Raw genomic sequence first — 22,667 nt, 5'->3', positions numbered from 1 at the left:
TATATATATACAAAGTATAATAAGGAAGCAGCAGAACAATGAACAGGCGTGCTTTAACCCCTTAATCCCCACACTACACTTCTTTCTTGTAACATCCCTGCCCACTGTGAGTGCCTTTAAAAAGTTACAGCATCCCCTCCTTGCCCTTTAGGAATACAAGTCCACTCTGCAGGACACAGGAGAGGCCCACAGGTCCTCAGCTGACTGCCCCCAGTGTTTAGGAAGAGTCAGATCAAGGGCAGGCTTTTCCCTCCAGTGCCCAAAGGGGAAAAAAGCTTCTGTTGAAATGTTAACTACTGAGATCTTTAAAGAGGGGGAGGGAGTACTGACAGGAGAAGAATAAAGCTGGAATTAGATAAGGACAATTACACAAATTAAGTAACTTATTGCTTTAATGTCATTAATTCCAAGCCAGTGACTAATTTTTTCTCTTGTGTACTCAAACCAAAACAAAGCTATTAATAAAGCTCCATCCAGATCTTCCAGAAAGGTGAGACTGAAAAACAAATTTGTATGTTTACAGGGAAGAGAACTACTGCAAATAAGGAAATCACTGGGGGAGGGAGGGGTGAATAGGGGACATAAGGGCTTTTTAGGGCAGTGGTTCGAATGATAATGTAAAGGTGGACTCACAGTGTTACATATTTGGACAGCACTGAGTGAGCCCTAATGTCAACTGTGGACTTTGGCAATACCGATGTGCCAGTTTCATTGCCGGCACTGGGGACAGGAGGTATACGGGAATTCTCCATACTTGCCACTTAATTTTATTTATTTGCTGGGCTGGGGATTGAACCCAGGGCCTTGCACATGCTTGGTAAGAACACTATCACTGAGCTACATCCCCAGGCTATTTTTTTTTTTTTTAAAGACATCATTTTCCTAAATTGCCTGGGCTGGCCTTGAACTCACAATCCTGCCTAAGCTTCCCAAGTAGTAAGGATCATAATTGCGTATCTCCATGCCCAGCCTTTCCACTCAATTTTACTGAACCTAAAACTGCTCTAAAAAATTCAAGTTTATTAATTAAGAAAAGATAAATAAGAGGAAAAAATATATAAATCAGTAACACTTTTCCAGGAAAAAAAAATAAAGCAGCAACAGAAGCCTTTCCCCTTACATACATCTACCGGGTTTAAGCAGACCCAACTCAGCCTAAAATCTAGACATTGTCTCTCTGCACACAGGCACACTACTTAAAATCAATAAAAATCAATAAAGTAATGCTAAGCCTGGTTTTGTTTTGTTTTAGTACTAGTGATTGAACCCAGAGGCACTTAATCACTGAGGTAAGTCTCCAACCCTTTTTATTTTTGATTTTGAGACAGGGTCTCTCTAAGTTCCTTAGGGCCTCACTAAGCTGCTAAAGTTTAGTTTTGAACTTGTGATCCTCCTGCCTCAGCCTCCTGAGCCACTGGGATTACAGGCATGTGCCACCATGCCTGGCACTAAGCCTGTTTGAATTCGAAGAAACACCAGGCCCAGCATGTTGTGCAGATGGTGTTCATAAACTTGATCCTCAGCTTTGTCACAGACTCATGTCAAATAAAAATGATGCTCCAGTGGGGTGCGGTGGCCCACATCTGTAATCCCAGAAGCTAGGGAGACTGAGGCAGGAGTATCACGAGTTCAAAGCCATTCTCAGCAAAAGCAAGGTGCTAAGCAGCTCAGTAAGACTCTGTCTCTAAATAAAATACAAAATAGGGCTGGGGATGTGGCTCAGTGGCCCAGTGCCCCAAAGTTCAATCCCCGGTACTCAAAAAACAAAGAAAGAAAGAAACAAACAAACAAAAATGATGTTCCAGTTCAACTGGGTTTCAATGAGGAACATCCTTTATGGAGGAGCCAGGATCCTTTACAAACCAGGACTCCCAAGGGAAGGCTGGGAGCCCTGCAGAGGGGAAAGGTCCCCTTGGGCCAGGCCAGGGAGGTGAGGCCAAAGTGCTGGTCTAGACTGAGTCAATCTTTCTGGTCCCTGTTTTTAAAAAAGTAATTAAAAAGTTAATAAAACTAATTAAAACCAATCACTCCACCTGTCATCAGGATCTTGCCATACACTCATGCCACCATCTTCCTGCTTTTTTTGGGGGGTGGGTACCAAGGATTCAACTCAGGGGCACTCCACTACTGAGCCACATCCCCAGCCCTATTTTGTATTTTATTTAGAGACAGGGTCTCACTGAATTGCTAGTGTCTCGCTTTTGCTGAGGCTGGCTTTGAACTCATGAGCCTTCTGCCTCAACCTCCTGAGCCATTGGGATTACAGGCTCCTGCTTTATTTAAACACGATATTTCTCTCATCTTGAAAATATAGAGAACACCGCCCACTGCCCCAGATACTGCTCCACTGCTCCTTCCTTGACAGAAATAAGCTTCTAGCAGCTTCTCCTTCCTCAACTCCAGTAAGGCTCCGTTCATAAAGGTGCAAAGGGGATTAATGGCCTCCCTGCTGAGAAGTCAAAGGACTTAGAAGGCAGTCTCATCTTGAGATCTCAGTTGCATTTAATGAGATCCACCACTTCCCTTGCTCCTGAAACTATACCCTATGGCTTCTCCTTCTACCCCTTGACACCATGTCCTCCATGTCCTCAGGATATTGCCATGCCCTACCCCACCAGTACCCCTTCTATGCCCTGCCTCCAGATGTTCCAGTTTCTTGGTGTCCTCTTCTTCTCTCTGATTTTTAAGCAAAATAATCTACCCAAATGACTTCAATTATCACTTATAAAGTGATAACTGTCCTCCGTGCCCCCCCCCCCATTGCCAGACTGGTTCCTCTTCCAGCATTTCGGCTTGGTTGTCCCATAAGCCTCCCAAATCCAATAAACCTGTCAAATTCCCCTCAGCTCCCCTGCAGGGGCCCCTGTTTCAATATGCAGCACCCCAGTTCACCTTGTTGCTATGCCAGCACCTCCAAGACCTGGGGCTGCCAACTCCCAAATATCAACATCTCACCCCAGCAGGCCATCCGAGTCCTTGTCCTTCATCACCCCTCTACAACCCACCATCCACATCTCCAGTCTCAATGCTGGGCGGGGAGAGAAGTGGGAGGGGGGAAGGAGGAGGAGGAGGAGGAGGAGGAGGAGGAGGAGGAGGCAGTAAACTGGATTCTATTCTCTACTTAAGACCCCTCCATAACTGCCCTGACTATAAGGTGAAGCTTGAAACCTTTCCCACGGCCTTGGCATTTGAAGGATGGGACCATGAAGAGCCCTTCGATTTTCTCTTTCACCACTTCCCTATCCCTCTTTATGCTCTAAGCTCATAGACTTTCTGTTCTGGAATATTCTAGAATGTTCCATAAACTCTCCTGTATAAAGGCCTCTGCTCATGCATTTCCATCTACCATGTCTCTCAGTTCAGAATCTTTTTCTCCTCCTTTGCTTTCTCTGCACCCCCAGAAGGGACAACAAAGAGTAAATCCCAAAGGAAGATAGGGACCAGAGAAACAGACCAATTGGAAAAAAAAAAAAAAAAAAAGGTGTCAGAATGAAAGAAAAAACAGATAGGTTTTTTTTTTTTTTTTTATCATTTTATTAACTCTGTCCTCTCAGATCATAGTCTTTAAATTTGAAATAAAATGGTACACAAGGATTTTGTTTTTAAAGCTGAAAGGAACACACATTTCCAAATGATAGTAAATAACTTTAAGAAGACTGATTTTAATTTCTGTAGTTGTGAATGATCAAGATGACTGGGTCTGTGATCAAATCCTGTATAATGGGACTAGTGGTAAGTCACTCTACTTCACATCCTTCCTGTAATTCAGTCTCCTGTACTTAAAACTCTGGTACTTCCTAATACAGTACATGATGCATCCTGATATTAATAGAATCAAATAGGAGATTGAGAAGAGCATGCTAAACAATAACTACATCAGCGAAGCCCCAAGGTTGATGGCTAGACAGACAGACAGGATACAAGCCCTTGTCTGGTCTGTTCCCCTTTCTTCTCTAGAAGTTTGCTTTGGAAATGGTTGATGTTTATTTTCTTGGTATTTCAGAGCAGTATGTCCAGAGTTCCTTTTACACTTTTCCCTAAACCCAAATTATAACATTGGTCCTCAAAGTTGGAGTCCCCTCCTGAAGAAATTCTCAGTTTTGCTCTATGGACCTATACTTTGAGCAAATACTATATATGGATGGATGATTTTGTGAAAGAAGTGCCTTCATAAAAGGCTTTCTTCCTGATTGCCTTTCCATGGTTGGAGGTTGAGCCCATGAAGGGTGGAGGAGACAGGAGAATTACGAGGAAGCAAAACCAAAAAAAAAAAAAAAAAAAGGAAAAGAAAAGAAAGCATGAGCAGGCTTGGGGTACAGAGGGGAAGAACAGAAGAACATGGGTACAGACCTAAGTCACAGACCAGGCAGAGAATCTGAGTTGACTTTGGGCAAGTTCATCTTAGTCCTGGACCTCCCTCATCTCCAGGGGGGCTCAACCTGCCAACCAGAGCCACCTGGGACTCACAGGACATCACAGTTGACAGGGTAGGTGAGATTTTGAGATTTCGAACATATGCGATTCCCACCGTGTGCTAACTAATCAACAGAAGATAAATTAGATTTGGAACATAGACAGCAGAGAACTTGACTTTAACCTTCAGGGATGCCATCTTAATCCCTGACCCTTCCAAGCAGACTGCAGTGCCAGGCACTCAGTAGCAGGTAGTATTTAAGAGCAGTGGATGCTTTTTTTTTTTTTTTTCCTCTCTCTCTCTCCTTTATGTGAAACTGGAAAAGCTTTTTATTTCTAAACTTCACAGCTAAAAAATTAGTTTTTTCATATTTTCAAATGAGTGTAAAATATTTAGATCTTTTCTGCTTACAGAGAGGAGGGCAAAGATGATAAATGAACCTTAAAATGCATTTCCAATTCCCTAATGTAGGCCAGGCATGGGAAATAGAGCAGTGAGCAAGAGAGACAGTATTCCTGTCAACAGGAAATGGACAATAGAGGCAGGAGGATCATGAGTTCAAAGTCAGCCTCAACAATTTAGCAAGCCCCTAAGCAACTCAGTGAGACCCTGTCTCTAAATAAAATAAAAAATAGGGCTGGGGATGTGACTCAGTGATCAAGTGCCCCTGAGTTCAATCCCCAGTACCATAAAATAAAATAAAATAATAAAATATTTTAAGGATACAATGAATAAAGATCATGAAGCTATTAACACTCTTAAAAAATTCAGATTTTTTTTAAAGAACTACTCTGCATATAGCGAATAAAAGAATAAAACAACCCTAAATCAATTACAAAATTTCAATCATTGGTTGAAATTCAGTCACTCAAATGCATACATTACATGAAGTCTAACATTGTAAAAAAAAAAAGACACACCCTTAAAGCATATAAATGCTAACTGGAATTAACAACAGAGACTGTTGTATCTGTAGACAAAAGTATGTTTATCATTAAATAATCTGATCTAATATTGGAATTCACATCAAGGACAAATAAGAGCTCTAAAATGGAATTCCCTCTGTGTATTTAAACTCTGATCTAATTTACAAACTTTTAATTTTCAAACATTTTGCCAGTTTAGAAGCATAGGTTCTGAGGATAGGAAGCAATTCTAAACCTCATCTGGCCAAGTGTTATTCCTGGATCCTCATGGTCCCATTCAGCAGGGGTTCTTCTACATTGGTTGGTGATGGTCCAACATGGAGTAGGAAGGGCAGGATGGTTTAACTGGGTCCAGCAACCCTGCCTGAGGAGCTCTCACTCTCAAAAACTAATCCTAGGATTCGGAACAAGTGCCTACCAACCTTAACAGTCTCTTTTGATCCCATCAATAACATTGTAGCTGCTTTCTTTGACAGAAGTAGAGGAGACAGGGACACATTTTCTGACAGACCTATTCAGTTTGGGGGAAAGTATGTGTCTGGGAGAAGAAAGAACTCAGTCCTGAGTGACTCCTTCAGCTTTTGGGTGGCGTGGGAGACCTGCCCAGGATGAGGCTGGATTGAGGAGGCGTCCAATTGCATGTTGTAAAGCCAAGCAGAACCTAGCATGTGAGGACATAGGGCTTTGTCAACCAGGAAAGAGATTCTGCATCTGTGAGTCAGGGTGAGTTCTTGGCCCTGGTCCAGATTCTGCTCCCTAACCTCCCTGGGCCTCCATTTCCTCAACTGAGCTGTCCACCCTACCTGACAACAGGTTGGGGAGGTCAGATGTGTTCCCCACTCGAGTTCATAAAAAAAGAACTTTGCTAATACCTGTTCTGATACAGTCTGCCCATCCTCCCCCTAACAGTTTAATTAGGGAACTCCAAATCTGATGTAGCTAATCAACAGAGACCACCTCTACCGAAGAGCAGATGAGGCCAGGCACAACTTCATGTGCCCTAGGTTTGCATGGAGTGCCCCTTGTGATTGTCAGTGTGTGTGACCTGCTTCTGTGTAGGTGGGACCCAAATGTTGAGAAAAGGGAATGCATGTTACCAGGAGTGTAAAGCTCAGTCACTTCACTGTTTTAATGACAGTTCTGTTAGTTTCAAGGTTTGTCTTTCCATTTAATATGGCAAATCCACAAGAAATTAGACCTTCTCTATTGTGTTCCTCGATGGGTCCTCCATGACCAGCACATTGTAGGTGCTCAGTAAATAACTGCTGAATGACTGAGGCAATGAGAAACCTGGGATATAGACCCAGACTTGCCATTTATTAACTATACTTCCTGGGACAGTCATTTAACCTCTTTAGCCTACAAGATTTTTAGGAAAATTATGTGTAATAACATACACTGAGAATTTATGGTAACATGTTGTACATAATTGTCAGCTACTAAGTTGATCATGAGGATGGATTGCTCAGAAAGAAGTATAGCCTTGTGATCAATCAATGCAGAGAGGCTAATAATCCAGCTGGGATCACACTTCATGGTATAGATGGTGCTGACATCAATTCTAAACCAGTAAACTGAAGTAGGCTTAGAATGTGAATTATTTGATGATTTATGTTTCAGACAAGTTGGGGGGGGGGTTAAGAGAATGACATAATCTCTCTCAAATGAGCACTTTAACACAAAGAATACCACTGTTCTGTGTAGTACATTGCCAGAAAGTTTCATATTCTTCCTTGTATTTGGATGAGGTCTTTCTGGTTCAGTGGCCATGAGAATATTTTAAAAACTATCTACAAAACCTATAAATATCATCTGGTCTTATGTGCTGTTTTTAATGATGAAAGCTTAAAAGATCTTAGTTGTACATTCCAGAAAAGTAAGTGGTTTTACTCACTTCTTGAAACAAATTCGGGGAAAAAAAAAAACAACCCTGTTTCTTGAAACAAATTTAGAATCTGTTTTACTGGTATCACAACATTCTAATAAAAAAGTGAGTACTATAAATTCATGGCTTATATTAGGGAAAATCAAATTATGTATTTTTGACGAGATGGGTAGTTTTATTGAATGCTGAAAACATGTTGTCAATATTTGTAAGTCACTTTATTTTATTTTTTCTGCTTAAAATCCACTTAAAGTTGCCAAGAATAGTGGTTTATACTTGTAATTCCAGCTACTCAGGAGTCTGAGGCACAAGAATTGCAAATTCAAGGCCAATCTGAGGAATTTAGCAAGACCTGATCTCAAAATTTAAGAAAAAGCAGGATAGGAGGGGGCTGGGGATGTAGCTCAGTAATAAGAGCGCTTGCTACATAGGGAAGAAAATTACTACAAAATTAGTCCTGTAAAATTTTATATAAAGAATATTTGTTATCCTCTTCATTATATAAATGAGGGAATACAAGTTTGAGAACTTTATTTTTATATTTTAATGAGTCACATATTAATTCAAACTGGAATACCTATAATTTAATATTCATTCTTCCTAAACTTCCATTTTTCTTTAATTATTATTTTACCATAGATGTGTAAGTTTCCCAAATGATTACAGATTTCCATTCTTTCATCTGTGTTTATAAATATTTTGATTTCTTTTGGACCGTTTATCTTTAAAAGAAAATACTGAGGATGAGCTGTAAAATGTATATAACCCTCTAGTTTTTTTCTAACCTGTTAGTAATCTCTAAAAACAGAATTTTTAAAAAGCTATTATCTATTGAGCACTTACTACGTTTGGTTTTTGTTTGTTTCTGCAGTGCTGGGGATCAGACCCAGGCCTTGGACATGCCAGGCAAGTGTTCTATCACTGAGTTATACCCCCAGCTCCACTATGAATTTTTAATATAAGCTACTAGACCTCTGTTTATCCACGATTAGACCTTCAGAGATTTCAGGTACTCTTGATTAACCAAGGTATGAAAATACTAGATGGGAAATTCCAGAAGTAAACAATTTACAAGTTTCAAGTTGCATATTTTTCTGAGTAGCACGAGGAGATCCTGTATCCAGCTCTATCCCAGGGATGTGGACCATCCCTTGTCCAGCATATCCGGGCTCTACATGCTACACCATGGTGAATCACTTAGTGGCCACCTCAGTTATGGGATCTCCTGTCAGGGCATCATAGTGATTGTGTTCATGTCACCCTAAAGGGCAAGAGTGGTGATGCATGGTGATTCACATGTGCCAAAGAGAAGCCGTAGAATACTCTCTTTAAAAGGTGAAAGTCTGGGGCTGGGGTTGTAGCTCAGTAGTAGAGCACTTGCCTCTCATGCATAAGGAACTGGGTTCAATTCTCAGCACCACATAAAAATAAATAAATAAAATATTGTGTCAGAGAGGGGTGGGGAGGAGGGAGATAGAGATAGATATTGAGATTAAAACAAAGGGGAGGGGAAGTTTTTTATTTTAATGAGAAAAAAATCACATGATGATGTTGCTAAGATCTACACTAAGCATGAATTTTCTGTACAACTATGCAAAAGGAAAAAGAAATGTGTGCTAGTTTTGCTCTTGCTTCTCAAACTGCAAAAGTTATGACCACAGTGTGTGACAGGTGTAGCTATGATGGCTGTGTGTGTGTAGGAAAAAACAATGTATTCAGGGTTCAGTACAATAGATAGTTTCTGGCACCCATGTGGAGGTCTGGGACTGTATCCCCCGAGGATAAGAGGGATCTACTGTGCCCTCATTATCCCCATTTAACCGATGAGAAGTAACTTGCCCACGGCCATTCAAGTTAATTATTCACACAACTTGAACTTGGTTTATCCCACAGTGATTCTATTGGAATCAATAGGGAATGGGTTTTGTGTTCTAAACAGACGGTAATATTTTCCTCTTTGACTAGAGGTGCCTTCTCCATCTGCCTCCCCTATACTTTTTTCCTCCTGTGACTTTATCTTGATTTCTCTTTTATTCCCATGTTACCAAAATGGCTTCTATCCCTGGTCTTATCTGTCTTCACCAACAAAAGCTCTACAAATCTGTGATTGTCACTTCTCAACGATGTTCCTGCAGTAAGAAGCCGGGTTGCTCCAAGAGGGCTGATCCCTTTTACTTGCGTGTTCTGGCTGGGCAAGAGCTGCCAACCACAGGCAAGGGAAAGGCCCAGGCAGGGAGGGCCTGTTGTCCCGTGCCAGCAGGCAAACCCTTGTCCGTAAAGTACCTTAGTGTCATTAAACATTTTCTATTTATCAGGCACTTTATAGCCATTTTTATTGGTTCTTTTTACTGGTTATAACTCTGCATCAGAATCATGTTCATTTTTTTTTCTTTAGTTCTTTTAATTAAGTGTTCTGAGTAATTTGGAAAAGATTGAAGGCCTTGGGGAGCCAAAAAGTCAGAGAATAGATAAGGAGTGACAGGGACCTGGGACTGGTCCCAGCAAGCATCATCCCCCAGCAAGGAACCAGCCAGCACTCAGGCACTGCAGAAAGTGCTCTGCAGGGGAACTTGACTTTGAGTTAAGAATCTGTTCCCAAATTAACCTAAAACCACAGCTTCTAGTCACTGCTATCTGGGGTGAGCACTGACATTTGGAAGACGGGGCCATTCTGTTTTACCCTAATTCATAATGTCATTGTTATTGCTCTGAATCTCAAAAAGCACACACAAAAAATCACATTAAAATTCTCTTAGTATGTAAAAGACACACACACACACACACACACACACACACACACACACACACATATACTCTTGTACTCAGTGTCCTTTTTGCCCTTAATGCTAATTGCACCATGTTTATATTGTTAGCTATCAAGTACAATAGCTAACAAAAAAGTATGCTCTGTGAGAGGCCTGGACCTGGAGTTGGTACTAGAACTTTAACTTGGCTTCTTCATAGGTAGAAAGAGTTGAAAAGCGGAGCTCTCTGTGGGTCCGTTTTTCTCATCTGTGGAATGGGTATGTTCAGGGTTCCTGCACCCACTGCTCATGGCTTTTCCTCTGTGTATAGAGCATCCAGGACTTATGGACAATAAGAGCTTATTCTTCTCATTATGTGTCTGCCTCCCCATGAGTAATCTGTTCAAGGAAGAGGATTTTTTTTTACCCATCCCACATTCTACCTAGCCCAGTACCTGACGCTCAGAAGAGGCCTGCAAAGCTGCTTACACTGAAATCACCTACAGGAAAGTCTTTGGTAAACTGTAAAGCACTATTCAAGTTTAGCTTATAAATTGATAATTAATAAGACTATCCCACAGACCATGAGATGTCACTAATGCTGGGGTACCAGAGGAGCTAGGCTTTTAGTGATCATAAAAGTGGTAAGTGAAACAAACTGAGACTCAGTACTGGTTCTGAATTCTTTGGGTTATTATACATAGACTCAATCTTAAAATATAAGGATTAATAACAGGTGGATATTTAAAGAGTCTGATATGTGGTGAATGTGTAGCAGCTTAATCTGAGTTCAGACATCAAAATTCTAATGGATGGGTTAGTTTCCCTTATATGAAAGTCCAAAACTTTGATATGCAGCCACCATGGAAAATTCCACAACTGATCTCATTGAGGGGTTCCAGGTAAAACATAGGCTAAAAATACTATATAGAATTACTTGCAGTCTATATGTATAAGGTATATTTGAAACATAAATTAACTTCTTATTCAGACTTATGTCCCATCCCTGAGATACCTTATTATGTAGATGCAAATATTCCAAAAATAAAAAAAAAATCTAAAATCAGATCTGAAACACTTCTGGTCCCAAACATTTCAGATAAGGGACACTCAGCCTGTACTAAGTCTTTCCCAAGAGGATTGTAGTGCTATAGCAAAGAAAAGGCTTAAAGTTTTGACAAATATTTTTATTTTATTTTTTGAATTTCCAAACTCTGCTTACACAAATTTAGATTTAAATATTTAGTCTTTTAGTTTGGTCAGGCCGCCTTGGGTCCCAATTCTTAGATACCAGTATATGCCATTTGTTCCCAGGGTTTACCAGTGCACGGTCACCAGATGAGAGGAGACCCTATTCTCCCACCAGCCCTGGGACTTGCCCTACAGATCCCAATGCAGTATCTCCAGTATCTTCTCTTAAATACATCTCCATTTTCCCCCACTTCCAAATTCCTACCCTTGCATGCATTAAGTACTCAATAAATGCTTTTAGAAGCAAGTCCAATTTTCAGAGTTTTTCTGTAGAGCATTCTCCTTCACCTTCCATCTCTTTTAGATTATAACTTACATCCCAAGAGATGGTTCTAGAAAACATACATAAGTAATTGGATTCTATGATTCCTGGAACCTCTTATAAGTTAAAAAAGAAGGAAAAAAAAAAACAACTCTGAGAAATATTCCTGGAACTTAAAAACCATCACCACCCTCATATGACGAACCTGAAGGGCAGCAAATTCATCAGCTCTGTGAATACCCTGCCACCACTTTTAAAAATAACATGTGAATGAACAGTGGGTTGTGGGCAACAGAAAATGAAGCTAGCCATATGAGTTTTCTGAAGTTCTTGTTATACTTTCATTTAGAGCTGTGTGTTTCTACAGCAACATGTTTTTAAATTGCTATCTCAATCCATTGAAAAAAAATAAATATTCTTCAAGTTTCTTTTTTATCCCCCCCTTGAACAACAACAACAAAAAAGACATTTGTTCAAGATGAAATACCTAAAATATCTAAAACCTACAAAGATATAGTTCTGTCAGAAAGAATGCCACAAGCCTGGCACAGAGGGACATTCCTGTAATGCCAGTAACTCAGGAGGCTGAGGCAGGAGGATTTCAAGTTCAAGGCCACCGGGGTAACTTAGGGAGACCCTGTCACAAAATAAAATGTTGCTCAGTGCGCTAAAGCACCTTGGGCTTCAATCCCCAGTACTGCCCCCAAAATGAAAGCCACAAAAGAGAAACCAAAATTCTAGATGAGCTGTCTTCACAAAACAGATTGTCTAAAAGCTACAAACTTACCCAACAAGCGCTATGCAGGCTCAAAACTGTGAATGTTTGAAGGGCAAAAATAAAGCAAAGGTAACCAATCCCACATTATCATATGAATAGTTTCTACTTTCTAAGAATATTTTGTCACACTAAATACAAGTCACTAGAGGTTATTAATTGTGGGCATTATATTATATAAAAAAACCAATTAACCTTGATCCTGTATTCTATTCACAACATCTGTCAGTATACCTCAACTTTAAGAGGCACTTCTATTAATTTTTTTTCCCCCAGTACAGGGGATTGAACCCGGGGGAGCTCTAAAACTCACCCTAAGACCTTTTTAAATTTTGAAGCAGGGTCTTGTTAAGTTGCCCAAGTTGGTCTTGAACTTGAGATCCTCCTCAGTCTCTCAAGTAGCTGGGATAACAGGCATGCACACTGTGCCCGGCCTATTAATTATTATATAGTATCCAAGACAGAGTTCAAGTATTAGAAAACTGTAACCCATTTATGCATTAGGGAAATGCAAATACATAACATAGGATCAAACCAGAGGCTTACTTCTAGTATACTCAAATGAGGAGATTTATGACAGTAACTGCTAAAACATAAAACAACCTTCAGTTTTAAGAATCCCAGCATTGTGATCACACCCTTAATTCCAAGTCATTTCAAACCAAATTTAATGTCTTTATGAAACACTGTTAGCCAGGCACAGTGGCACATGCCTGTAATCCCAGCATCTCAACGCCCTGGCCAACTGGGTAGAGATATCCTGTCTGGAAATAAAAAATAAAAAGGGCTGGGGATATAGCTTAGAGATGGAGCACCCCTTGGTAGGAAGGAAGGAAGGAAGGAAGGAAGGAAGGAAGGAAGGAAGGAAGGAAGGAAGGGCTGGGGAGGGAGGCAGGCAGACTGACAGGCTGACTGCTAATTTCATTCTAAGTCAACTTTTTTGAGTCTCTTGGATTGGGGCAGCAATTACTTCCACAAGTGGGATATTCAATCACCTTTAACACTTGAAAATTCCCAAGGCTTTGTAAGACAAATAGGAAGGGTCTGCAGAACAAACCTACAAGAAGGTATAGAGTTAACTCTTATTTGGACCACAGCACAGGCAAATCTTAAAAGGGAGCAGAGGAGGGGGAAATAGGCTTTGGAAAAAAGCCTTCCCGTGCATGGGTCTGTGAGGTCCTCATGAGCAGAGGGACAGTCTGAGAGGGCTGGAGTGCAAGAACCTGCCCTGGGATTTCATGTGTACCAGAATACCAGTAGCAGTGCTACTGGCCAGGGTCCATGGATGCCCCAAAAGATACAGCACAGGGGCCCTGCCCAGCACCTGGATAGGCTTCTTCCGAGAGAAAAGCTGAAGCCTGAGGCTGGGGCTTGATCATAAAGAACTGCAGTTTTTCACATGTAACATTCTGTGGTAAGAGAACCAAAGGACAGCAAATGTTCCAATAGTACTCACCTCCTTAGCACTTTTCAAAAAGTTAAGAGGGACAGATGCATACCCCATCTGACCAAGGAGGGGAACTGATGCACAGGGAGGCCTGGGCAGAGCTGAGATCTGGTCCAGGGTCCTGGCTCTGGAGTCTGTTCTTAACCATTAGTGGTTTGGTTTGTCAAGAGAGGATGTCCCAGTCTCCAGACCCTGCAAAAGGCCAGGGGCTCTCACATAGCCACATGGGCACACTGCCTACTGAAAATACTCTTTCATGTTTCCCACACATAGCATTACTGTGGTGTAGTGCTGTGTTCCCATGAGCTCCCTTCTCTTCAGTTGTTGTGGGAGAACACCTAATGTAGCGAGGTGACATAATGCTCTATCAGCTTCTCTACTGGATTCTTTTATTTGAAGAGTTGAGAAATCTGGAACCAATAGACCGTAGATTTAAAAAGCACAGGCTCTGGAACCAGAGAGGCCTGGGTTCAGATCCCAGCCTAGTTATTTGCCGGCTGCAAGGCCTTAAAGCAAGTTCCTAATACCTATTAACCTTAGCTTCCTCTTTTGTGAAATGGAAAGATAACCATAACTCTCTGAAGAGCTCCATAGGATTACATGAAAGACCATGCAGACCAGCACTCCGTAAGATGTCCAGAGTACACAAAACCACCTCAGATCCCTGCCCAAACACAGGTGCTGATTCCAGGGGAAGGAGCAAGAAGCAAGATTTTGTATTTCCAACAAGTGATGTGCGTGCTGCCAATCAGTGGACCACTTTACAACCTTCAGTATTCCTTGGTTATTATTAACGATTATATTTCACTTCATAGCTACAGAATCAGTTAGAGGTTGTAAGAGTTGACATCGAAACTCAGCAATGAATGAATCATACTTGTCTCTGAAGATTTTGGCCCAATGAAATGAGAGCCTCATGCCCCAGCACTCCCTGCATTCCCTCCTGCCTGGATCTGGTCTACTGGTCCACACACTGACCCATGAGAGCCAGGAATGTGGAAATACTTCACATTTCTAAGATATGGTCCTTCAAACAACATGTCAGAAACCACAGCGTGTGAGGTATCAGAATTAACCCACAAGTTCAAGAAACTTGTCATAAGCACTTACTTGTCAGACTATAACAAAATGAAGAATTTTTTAAAGTATCAAACTTACATTTGCATTTATATGTATATACATATATTATATATAAACAAATTTTATATATATATATATAATCTGTGATCATTTTGTTTAAAGAAAGGATGGGATAGAGAAATCTACAAATATTAAATTAGATTTTAAATACATTTATAGTGCATGTCACTACTTTGGTGGAGTGAGCCCAAATGGGAACTGACGATATAAAATAATAACTCCCTTTCCTTCTGCCCAGAGAATAAGTATGGGGACTGAATGGTGAGACTCTGGACTGAATTGGGTTAACCCGGTCTAGGTGCATGAAGTAAAACTAGAAATTGATGGCTACGTGCTTCCCAACTAACCTTGACATTTTAATTTGGTAACTGAACTCCTCATAGAGGAAGCCACATCTGTCTCTGTCATTCCTCAGCATTCCTTTCTCAACTCCTCTGCCTCTCTCCAGAGGCCTACCACCTAACTGTCTTAAATCTGTCAGCCCCTTCTGGTGGCACATTTTTACCCTCTTCCTCCCAGACCATATCAAAACACCCATCCTGCAGGGTTTGCTGCCGGAAAGTCAGGAGAAAGCAGTAATTCTAATTCAGGTGTGAATGAATCTGGATCCTCCAAGAAAAAAATTACAAAGAGGATTTTTAAGTGGCTGATGGCGTTGGTAGAGACAGGGCTGGGAGGAAAACACCTGAGTGGCTCTGGCCATTCCCCCATCCTCCTCTTCAAGATCACCCCAGCCTCCCTCAGTTCTCAAGTTATATAAGGGCTCACCATGGGAGACCTGCACCATCACACTGTCTAAACCCTCACGAGATTAAAAACAACCACCAAAGTCACTGCCTGGGTGAAAGCAGGAGCTGAAGTCAAACACCTCAGAATGCAGAAGGTCTCTGTAAAAAGGAAGTTCCCACTGGGACTGAAAATGTGAAAAACCCAAAGCAAACTACATGCACAGTGATTTAAAAGCACATGTGATTTAAACAACAACAACAACAACAAAAAAAAAAACCAAAACACCCTGGCCTTACAATACTATAACATGGTTCCTACTTCTGTTATTTAAAAAATATCCTGTTACCCAAGAGTTGGGCAAAATTTAAGATATGACATATAAAAAAGTACCACTAATGCAAGCTCATCATTCTATAATAAATGGATCTTTTTGAAGGGTGAAAGAAGACTCCATCAGTCCGTTAAAGAAGAGCTGAAAGGAAGGCAATCCAATGACAAAGAAAGTGTTGAGAAGCCAGGCTGAGTGGTGCACGGTGATTCCAGAGATTTGGGAGACTGAGGCGCAGGAGGATCTCAAATTCAAGGTCAGCCTGGGCAATATAGCAAGACCCTGTCTTAAAATTTTAAAAACTTTAAAAAAATATATAAGAAAGAAAACAAAGTATTAAATAGAAGGTTTTAGAGAATCACGGAAAACCTAAAACCTTTCTGGGGTTCAGTTTCCTGCAGTCGCAGCAAGTACAGCAGGGTCTGTGATCCAGTCTATAGTCATGGGCATGAGATAACACACCCTCACATTCAGCAATCTCCCTACTGCAGTGAGACATCTCAGGGGTGGAATCATTCATTTCCAGAACACACAGAAGCTCCTTCTGATGTACAGAAACTCAGTACCATTCTGGGATGTCCACTCTTGAAGGAGAAGTGCAAGCCGAATCTTAAAACCCAAAAGAAGTTTGACGCTCCAAACTTTAAGGGGTCACCTGTTCCCACTCAGATATTTATGTATCAAGGAGAGAATGTCTTCCGCTTCAGGAGATTAATCCACTCACTTGTCCATCCTCTGAGAATCCTCACTGAAAGCGACATCTGAATCCTGCTCCTCTTGGCAGCACTAGCAAGCACAGAGATGCTCCATGAACAATGTGTTCAGCATCTCAGAACATCAAAAAATGCTGAAGTGTCCTCATTCAATGTTTCAAATCCTAAGGCTACATTTTCTTTCATTTCATTTTATCAAGGTCAATCAATATCCCGTTTGGGGCCAATTAATTCACACTACTCTATTCCTTATCTAAATTCTCCAAAGACGTCTTTAAAAAGGCACCTTGACCAATTGCTATAACGCAGCAAATGATACGTGGATAGAAGTCAAACAGATTCTAGAAATAAATGTTTTGTCATATGACAGACCCACAGATGACTGGTTTACATATTTGGTTCCAAGACTTTTAACACAGGTACCTATACAGGATCTCTTCTATTGATTCTGTTTTTGAAGTGGCAGCTAAGACGCCAAAAGGTAACTTGAAACCAAGTTTTTATTATATAACTTAAGTGGATGTCTTTGACTGGCAGAGGCCAAAGCAAGAGCCATACCTAGGTGATCTCACATAAAACTAGCAGTTCTCTGGAAAGAAGGGCTTTTCCTTACTAAAAATGTACTTAGCAATGACAAGAGGGTGGCCCTTAGGTAATATTTGCATGGCGCACCAGATTTTTTTTTTTTTTAATGGCAGACAATATGCTGTACATTTTTGCAGTACTGGGGATCAAAGCCAGGGTCTCACACATGCAAGACAAGTAGTCTACCACTGAGTTACATCCCCAGCATGGACAGCCGGATTTTAAGGCTCAAAAAAGATTTAAGTTTGGCCTGGGATTGTGGCTTAGCGGTAGAGCGCTTGCCTCGTACCTGTGAGGTCCTGGGTTTGATCCTCAGTACCACATAAAAATAAATAAATAAAATAAAGGTATTGTGTCCATTTACAACTTAAAAAAAAGATTTAAGTTTTAGATTAATGGTATGCATATTCTTGTTTGGCAGCATTTTTTTTTACTTCATATATTAGCATTACTACATAGTGAATTAGCATTTGATATGGGTTATATTAGTTTAAAATAATATACCTTGCCTAGTGTAGTAGTACATGCCTAAGTCCCAGCTACTCAGGAAGCTTGAGTTCAAGGCCAATCTGAACAGCAAAGCAAGATCTCATCTCAAGAACAAATAAGAATAATATCCAGGTGCAGTGGCACATGCCTGTAATCCCAGCAGCTAGTGGGGGCTGAGGTAGGAAGATCACAAGTTCAAAGCCAATCTCAGCAACTGAGACCCAACTCAACTCTGTATGAAAATTAAAAAAAAAAGGTGTGGGGATGTGGCTCAGTGGTTAAGCGCCCCTAGGTTCAATTCCTAGTATGAGATTATACACATACACACACACACACACACACACACACATTTATATCTCCAAATACTGATTGCAATATTAATATGAGTACATAAAAGAGGATATAAAATTACAGATTGCTTTCCTAAAATGACTGCTTCAAAACACAGAATGCATCAACTTTTATTTTTATTCTGATCAAGTTTTAATATATAAAAAGGTCAAAATCTCACCATGATTACTTGCCAGTAGAAAACTGATTTATAGATTTATAGATTACTGGTACAAAACCCAAAATGGTAGGTACTCAGTAACTATTTCCAGAATGAATAAAGAAAGTTATGTACTTATGAACCAGACATTCAGTTCCTCCACCAACTTGAAGTTTTCATAAGACTGTAAACATTCTGTTGTTCGAAAAAGGAATGTAGTCACATCAAAATAAGGAAAATACCTGTTTTAAACAAGGCAGTTATCTTTGTAGCTCCTTAAAGAAATAACTATTGCAAAGAAGTCTTGTTACAATTATTATACTCCTTTCATAAGCATAGACATTTGATTCCATCTTTAAGGGGAAAAAAAGTTCTCTCTCCCACCTAGTCCTCAAATTCAAAATAGAACTTCAGCAATTACTTCAATAATAGATAAATTGCATGCTTTTTTTCCTATGAAATACATAAATCCAATATTGCTTCTTCCTTCCCACTGTAGTACCTGAATGAAAACTGGATTCCCACTGCTGTCAGCCTCTGGCTTCTTCCCCAAAGTAAATTAAGGAACAATTGTGTGCATCTGCTGGGTGGTTGAGACTGTGTCTAGCTTAGACACTGTAAGGAGCAAATCTGGTTCACAGTGAGGCCAGTCAAACATAAATAGTGGATGTGCACCACCAGAATCTTTATGCTAATAGATTTCCTACTTACAGAATTCCTTAAAAGTAGTTCCGGAAAAAATCTGGATTAGGGCCAAGCAAGTACAACCAAACACTTTTGTCAAAAGCTTGCAAATACTAAGTACTTTTTTTTTTTTTCCTGTGCTGTCCAGGGTCTCAGGTAAAGCCCATACTCTACCACTAAGCTACATCTTCAGCCCCTAAATATATCCTACAATCTTACAGTGAGCTTATGTGCATACTTTTGTTTGGTACTGAAGAGAGGCACAGTCTACAAAAACATTAGCAACAACTATGACATGTAGAATCTAAAATTCCATTAGTACTTTTCCCTATGAATGATCTAGAGTAAAATTACAAACTCTATTACCCATACTGTTCTCTGAGGCAGGAAAAAAATGCTGTGATTTTCATGCAAAGAGAATAAATATGATGATGCAGGATACAGTGTTAAGCTATTTAAAATAGAGTATGTGGGCTGGTGGCATAGTTCAGTGGTATACTATGTGTTTTAGCACATGCAAGGCCCTGGATTCAATTTCTAGTACCCCCCCCCATAAATAAAATTAAAAATAAAATATATTAAATACAATGGCACTTAGGAGCTAGCATGCTGCACCATTAACTGAATCATTTCAATAGCTTAGTGGTGGGAAAGGGGGCTGAAACTACCCTTTACTTGTAACACAACCCACTGAACCAAATTAGAGTTGACAAAGGAATCATTACAAAACCTACCTCCCAAAAGCCAGATATTTCATAAGAGTAAAAATCCCAAATCCCATAATCTTTTTTATCCCTGGGCGCATTCATTTCCTACCAGTCCCATAAATGATACACTTGTTACCACCATCAAGACTTTAAAAAGAAAAAAAAAAAAAAAAATGAGTGCAGCAGTCCTCCCCTACCCATGGCTTCACTTCCCAAGGTCAACAGTGTGAAAATGCTAAATGGAAAAAATCCCAGGAATGAACAATTCATACGTTTTAAATAACTTTTATTACGGTATTTTGTTATGCTTGTTCTACTGTTTTATCATTATTGTTAATCTCTTATTGTGCCTAATTTATGAATCAAACTTTATCGTACGAATTCATGTCTGGGAAAAACATAGGATATATAGGGTTTGCTACTAACTGTGACTTCAGATATCTGCTGGGGGTCTTGGAACACATATCCCATAGATAAAGTGGGACTGCTATAAATTCATTTTAAGTAATAGATTCTTCATTATTTTGTTGGGGGGGGGGTGACTTAAAGCATTAGAAGAGAATCAAAGCATCAGTGTGTGACCTCTGTCTTATGAGTAAGTCTATAATAATGCGGTCAGCAGCGGGCTCAGAGGCACCACTTGATGAGGCCTGTCGGTACTGAGGTTAGAGTGAAGAACTAATGAAGGAATAATGACTGAAGCTTAAGTACAGAGGGCATTTCCTGGGGATTAACAACCATTCAGGAGACTTGGTGGCCTCAAGAAATGCCACTGGCCAGTAACTCTGGCCAGTCATTAATTCCTGGAAAATGCCCTGGATCTCAATCATTACAATGATTTTAATAAATACAGAAGGAAAAGTTTAATATTGGCTTTCTACTTAAACTATAAACAGCTGTTTCATACTTAAAACTGCTCAGACTTCTCAGCGTGAGTTCTTCAGAAGTTACTAAAGAGTTCCTTAAACATCTTAATGTTCATTAAAAAAAAAAAAGTTTATTCTAACAGAAGTGAAAAACTAAAAATTACATACGTGCAAAGAGGACTGAGGATGTAGCTCAGTGATAAGAGAGCTTGCCTAGTATGTGCAAGGTCTAGGTTCCATTCACAGTGAAATAGAGGGAAAGAGAAAGATGCAAACAGAACAACTTTATGGAGTGTTTTAACAAAATGACACTTAAGGCTAAGTCTTAGCCTTAGACAACGCTAAGATCTTGTTTGAGAGTCATAATCATAAACAACACATGGACCCTCAAATGTGAATATAACTTGGGAGTTACCTGACAATAATTCAAGAATAATAGAAGCATCAGTGTATAATTTTATGAAACTGATTTATCTCAGGTAAACAAAAGACTGTAGCAGGGGGATTGAACTCCTTATAACAAAACAAAACCAACAATGACCATGACAACCAAAAAGACCCTAATCTTTTGTGGATTGTTAAGTCACAATTCTCTATGACACCAGTGTCAAGAGACCAGCAGACAGATGCAAGAAGACAACGCTCGTTTCATTGTTATTCCAAGTACGTATATGCTTCAAGAAACTTTCTTAGACTTTTAATTACTAAGGTGCAATTCTAAACCAGGGTTTAAGTATTTCTAATTTATCAGGAAATAATGTGAACACTTACTTTTGCTTCCAATGAAAATGCAAACGCAAACTCCTATCCTTAAAAACTCTCTAAAACAACCTACCTGTCAGAAATGGAATACTTATACCAGCAGTACAGAAAAGACACACAGCCTACAGGTCTTGTGTATTTTTAGAGAACTGTGCTGTTTATATTGCCATTCACAGCCCCTTTCTCAGTTGGCCTTGAGGCTTGCCAATTAGCTAGTAAACCTCTCAAAGGGTCAGTTTGTCCAGAACTGGAATTTCCACTTTGGAAAAAGCACAGAGGTAGGTACCTGACATCTGTCCCTGAAAGGCCTGAACTACACCTCCAACTTTAGGGCCAAAATTCCTACTTCTGCTCAGTGTCAAGGAGGCTGAAGTGGTAAAACCTCTTATGACTACTGTTGCCTGCAGAACTGGATCCCCAGAACCTCTTGTTTCTGGCTCCTAGAGAACAGTATCCAAAAAAATGAGTGTAACTTGAATTACACTCATGAATACATTACTCTAGGTAAAATAATAAGGGAAGAAGCATCTAACACTTCAGGCCCTAATCCCAGTCTGGACTTTGGTACTTGGTACTGTTGAGGATTAAGTAACTTTAGGGTGGATGTAGTTCCACATCTTTGATAATGACCCTTGAAGCCCAGAGAGATGAACTGATTTTGATTTGCCCAAGTAGGTTCCGTGTCTAGGCTAGCTTACTTGCTCTGGTGCTCCAGTGCCACTCTATCTTCCTCCTACCCCAGATGTTGAGCTTGGGAGAGCTAGGGACAGACAGGCAGAAATGTTTCAGTGCCCCACAGCAAGCTTGGCTGGGAACCTCCTATACACTTCTGTGTAGTCTGACTGTTAGCACAGAGACCAAATTCCCATCTGAATAATAACCTTAACAAGTGATTAATGAGTGAATTTAGTTTATGGAAACTACACCCCCAAAAGTCACTTTACATTGGATTGGACTGCACGCTACAATATAAAGGGGGCACTCAACTACTTTTCTCTCCAGTCTCCACCCCTTTTCTTAAAAAAAAAAACAAACAAAAAAACAGGAAATGGGATTGGCATGTTTTCTTTTTAATAATTTATAACTTTTTCTGCCTTCCTAAGTTATGGTGAGTATGTAATGGAGTATTTTAACACTTTATTCAAATGTTTTAAGTAGCTTCTCCATATATATATATGTGCTCCTCCCCGCACTTAAGAGCCAGCTAATTCTTTTGTTCTGGGAACTTTGAAGTTTCTAGCATTACTGCGCAGCAGTGATTTGTTAGGTAGCACATCCCCGCCCAAATCTTTTATGGTTAGGTGTAAACATCCCCCCTGCCCAGAAAAGCACCAAGAGAGTTAAACTTCAAAAAGTGAAGTCAGATTCGATGCAGTATAGTGGCTACTTTTAAAAACTTCCCCCCTACCCAGATCTACGTTTAGCACAAAAGTTAGTCCCGAAGTGGTACCAGAGAAATATTTCATGCAT

The 22,667-nt window shown here is 40.1% G+C and overlaps 1 protein-coding gene across 3 annotated transcripts in view; it reads right to left on the bottom strand.

The window, feature by feature from the left end:
- The window catches only part of Kctd1 (potassium channel tetramerization domain containing 1), a 186,212-nt gene that overhangs the window by 68,944 nt on the left and 94,601 nt on the right, over positions 1-22,667 (bottom strand). Inside the window, exon 1 of one of the 3 annotated variants that reach the window (XM_048806407.1) lies at positions 18,681-22,660. The exons of the other annotated variants lie outside the window; for them this stretch is intronic. The gene's annotated coding sequence lies outside the window, so the exon portion shown is untranslated. Of the gene's footprint in view, positions 1-18,680; positions 22,661-22,667 lie in introns of those variants that run through there. 3 annotated transcript variants of the gene reach the window in all.

Source organism: Marmota marmota, unplaced genomic scaffold, assembly GCF_001458135.2.
Source record: "Marmota marmota marmota unplaced genomic scaffold, marMar, whole genome shotgun sequence".
NCBI classification, from domain to species: domain Eukaryota; kingdom Metazoa; phylum Chordata; class Mammalia; order Rodentia; family Sciuridae; genus Marmota; species Marmota marmota.
This window is presented reverse-complemented; position numbering and strand designations above follow the sequence as displayed.